Raw genomic sequence first — 4,806 nt, 5'->3', positions numbered from 1 at the left:
CTATCATATTGACAAAATTGTATTGAAAATGTTTGGGAGCTTCCCTATTGTCTTATATCTTAGTTTAGTTGTTGTGAAATGGAGTTCTAGTATAGGAAATGTATGGCAGGGCCTGCTTTTTCATTTTAATCAAAGATATGGTTTTGTTAATCCCATTATAAGTACAGAAGTATATGGCAGAACAACGTAGTTTTTATTAGTACAAAAGTATACCCGAAAAAAAAGAAAATGTGAATGCAATGGTAGAACACGGTAGTTCTAGTTTTTATTTGTTGTACAAATGTATACCTGGTTAAGAACAAATATGTGTATGCCCAAAACTCAATATCGAAAGAAAAGTCAAAACATGTAGTGGAGTATGATCTTGCCCATATATAAAGTACCAATATACAAACAAATTTAAGAAGCACCATGTGAGCACCTTCAATAATTAGTACTGGAAAGCTATGATGTTGTTTAGAAAATGGTAATATGAGCAGAGGCATCAGAGATCAATTTATTTCCAAAGAAGGTTTATAATGTCTCAATGGTATTGTATGTTGTTTTAGTCTGGAAAATAGATCACGTGGTAAAGAAGAAAGATCTATATAAACGTTCAATTCGTTGCATACTCCAATTGACGGCATGTTGTCTTCGTTTAGGTGATGTTGGTAGGGTAGGCAAAAGTACTTAATTAAGAAAGATTAATCTTAATTAAAGCAATTAAAAACAAAATCTAGTAGCACGTATATCATTTAGTCCATTCAGGGACTCAAACACTGCATTTTTGTGTTTTTTCACAATCAACCCCGATTCTACCATTCTGTTCAACCTGGCAAGCAGGTCAAGCCACAGGCAAGCAAGTCTTTGGCCACCGTATTTCTTATCATTGCCCCAGTCCGGATGAAATTGAGATGCTGATTTCAAGTAGCCGATCCAGAAAAGCCGCATCGAAGACCCCGCAATTGTAAGAATCTATCTGCTTTACACAGTCGGCGTATTTGATATTCCACTTTTTCCGGAGCTTCGATTGTGGTATACAGCCTTTGTCGAGCATTAAGAGGGCATACGGAAGCAGGGTACCGAGCTTTCGAGGTGGGGTTTAGGATCGGCGATAGGCTCCGCCAGCGAATCATATATCCAGCAAGTCCAAGTGGGGAAGTTGAAGACCACCAGTATCCAATGCATGTTTGAGATATTGAAGGCCATTATCATGCCCTTAGATCTGGTGACGTATGGGATGCAGGTGTTTGGTTGGAGCATATCTCTGAAGGTCATCTTTTGGTTCGATGAGAGGTTCGAAGGAAGGACAGAAATCTTTTGTTCCGTAATCATGCTCGGATCGGTAAGACTCACTTCAACAAATGATATAATGACTCCCACCGACTCCCGGTGATCGCATCTTGAAACAAAAGTTATTTGCACGGTCTCAGAAAGCCTAGAAAAGTACGAGAGAAGAAGTGGGTTTCGGTCAAATAACCGGGATCAGTGTATTGAGGATGACATTGTGGGACTGCGACGAATCACGTGTTCTGAGTACATCATCAGAGTTGGCAAGTCTATTATGGGCCCTGTCAAGAAGCGCCATGTAGAGCGAAATGACCTAGGCCACATAGCACCCGAGAAGATGAAAGAATATGGATATCAACGCATAATGGACAATTCACTGTCTCGGCAGCGCATGAGGACATAAGAGCCAAGGCCCACAAGCCCGTATGGTGTAACTTCATATGGAGTGCACATATCTTACCAAGGACGCAAGGAATAGCGTGGAAGTTGGCTCATGGTGCCGCAAGAACAGATGAACAGCTAAAAAGAAGAAAATTCCAGCTGGCCTCGCGATGTAGCATCTGTAGGGAACAAGAGGAAACACTGGATTACCTTCTATTCCATCATGTGTTCTAGAAAGCGGTGTGGCAAGATGCGGTGGCTTGCTCCTCCATCTCACCCAGAGCATGGAATCTCTTAACGATATTCAGCAGCAAGGTAAGCACTACAGCTCATTGATTCTAGATATGTGGAAGGCATGCTCCCTGACCAGCCTAGTGAGTCTATGGAAGAATCGCAACAAGGTAATGTATGACAGCAAGAGTTCCAACTTCAGAGAAATCTGCTTCTTGGTTCGAAAAAAACAAAAAGGGCTTATCATAAGTCCCTGACACATGAAGAACTTCGATGAGAGATTTGAAGGTACTTCGAAGCTTTCAAACTCAGCCACAAACTTCAAAAATCTCCAAAAATCTTGAATGTTACCGAATCTTCCCAATACCGGAGTATTAAAGATGAATGCGATGGAAGTTCTAGGGGTAATCCGTATCTCGTAAATGGGTGTCTTTGTTTATAGAGATCATAATGGGGCTTTCCTTGGGGCACGCAGCTGGGGACTAGGAGTTTCTACCAACTACATGGCGGAGACATATATCGCATTTTTGTGGAAGGAGTCACAAAAGCTATAGAAATGGGATGGAGGCATATATGGGTGGAATCGTGACTCTTCTGCATAGTCCAAGCTTTCCAACAAGGTAATATGCACCGGAGAGTCGTGGCACGATGGCAGCTATTGCAAGCCAAAGCAACATGGATTAATATCACCCTCAACTGAGGGAAACTAATTTGGGAGCAGATTGTCGCGCTAGACATGGAGCAGGGGCTAACTAAAGGGCAAAGTGTATGGTGGCAGCCTCGACCTCCATTCGTGAGACATCTTGAGAACCGAATACTACGTGACTTTAGATTTACTCACTAAGAACCTGTTGTAGTGAGAAGGGTACATGGTTGTTTTATCCTTCTTAGTCCAGTCATATCAGAATGTTCTTATTTTTTCTTCTTGTAACCTTTATTCTTTTAAGTTAATCAATTACCTTTTAGCAAAAAAAAACCTAGGCGACAAAAAGAAATAACGAATTTATCAATAAGACGAAACGAGTTGCGAATTAAGTTGGGTAAGTTCAGAGCAGCAGTTGACATACCTTATCATTTAGCCACTAATTAGGGCTAAGCAAGTGGTATGTGCTCATGTTTAAGTCCAAACCCCAACCATAAAACCTGAGCTTTACAGAGTTAGAAACACCGGACTTTAATAAGTCGTGTTCATGGTACCACCAATACAACTGTGCAAGGTATTTTGGATCAGTGCAAAATGCGGGCTCCAAAGGCATATTTCTCCTGGTAACAATGGAGGAATTCCTCTTTATTAATGGGCCACCCACAATCATGTGTTCTAGAAGCCTCTAATCACATAATTCGGCAGCTTGCTCCTCCAGATCACTGAATTTATTCCACCGATTCAACTGAGCAACTCCCGAGCAAATTAGTGACTAGAACTCCCGTTCTTCGCAACTCACAAGCACCATGATTGACAATTTCTTCCTGACCTAGAACTTTCCCATCGGTAACCTAAGAAAAAATCAAAATTGTAAGAGATAGTAAGTATCTTGTCTAGACAGGGGAACATAAAGTGTTATGATAATAACAATATGATATGTGACACTTTAATATATTTTGAAGATCTCCCCACAGTCATTACCAATGGAGTTTTAATCCCACAAGCTACCTACGTAAATTATGGTTAGAAGTCAGAAGGGAACCCCAAAATGTCTTAGAACTGCCACATAATGTACTACATATTGTTTGGTACATATTTAAACAACCTTGTCAGCCTATTCCACCTTTGTAGCAGCAGTTGGTCTAATTTGAACTTCAGATATTTGACCCTTCACATCAGTAGTTTTTTCAACATCATTTTTAAAAGCTAAACCATTGACATCAGGAGTTTTATCTGCCGCATCAAAGTCCAAACCCTGACCACCTTGGTGCCGACAATACTCTTCCTCAGTGATCCCACACTTTAACAAGTCCTTTGCTATTCTTTTTCCTGATATATGTTCGCATTTTTGATGCAAAGACATGCGACAAATTTTGGAGTAGGCAGTTTGCAAAGGCAAGGGTGAACGCTACGCCACCTTTACTTATTGCCGGATCCGTCCCCGTTTTGGCACATTTTGTTCAACCAGATTCCACTGACTACCCAATTTGGCCATGTCTATACTTCCACTATCCAGGCTCAGAAGTGTGTAAGGAAGCACTGTCAACAACTTGGTTAAACGTGGTGTTGGGTCAAGAACCCAGTTGGCACCATCCTTCGGCTTCTCCAATGAGTCGTAGATTTTAACACGCCACGTGACAAAGTTAACGACGATGAGGATCCAATGCACTCCTTCAACATTCACCGTCATCATCAACCCACGATAGTTTCTCAAGTCTGGCCCCGAATTGTCAAGCCGAACTAGTCCGATGATACGAGTCTTTAAATTACCTGCAATTTGCAGTCTTGCTGCAGAAAGCTTATCTTCTATGGGCATCTGCTTGTCTTCTAAAACAGTGGCCAATCCGTTGTACAAATCACACAAATAATGCTGTCATTACAATAATAAAATTAAATAAATCATTATACTGAACAAATAAATCATTATAGAATAAATGACTAGAAACATGTGTGAAATTACCGAGAACCACGACTCGGCAACTATGATGTACAAATTCTCCATTCCACCGGGGTGTGCTACGGCAGTGTACCACTGACTCAGTAAGTACATGTAGGAGTCTAGTACCTAGAACCCAAAAAACAAGAATAAATAATCAACAAGTATATGCACAGGAAGTACTTTTAATAGACAGAGACATACCACATCATTAAGCCATCCTCCCCCAAACAATCCATAAAAGTTGCTGATGTCAATTTGAAACTCACTCCCGTACCGTCTAACAATGTTAGAGCGACTAGTTTCATCATCGTCATGCTTATTCCAGTAGTAAGGAACTTGTACA

Source organism: Coptis chinensis, chromosome 3 (genome assembly GCF_015680905.1).
Source record: "Coptis chinensis isolate HL-2020 chromosome 3, ASM1568090v1, whole genome shotgun sequence".
NCBI classification, from domain to species: Eukaryota; Viridiplantae; Streptophyta; class Magnoliopsida; order Ranunculales; family Ranunculaceae; genus Coptis; species Coptis chinensis.
The sequence above is the reverse complement of the archived record's forward strand: the minus strand, read 5'-3'. Positions refer to the sequence as shown.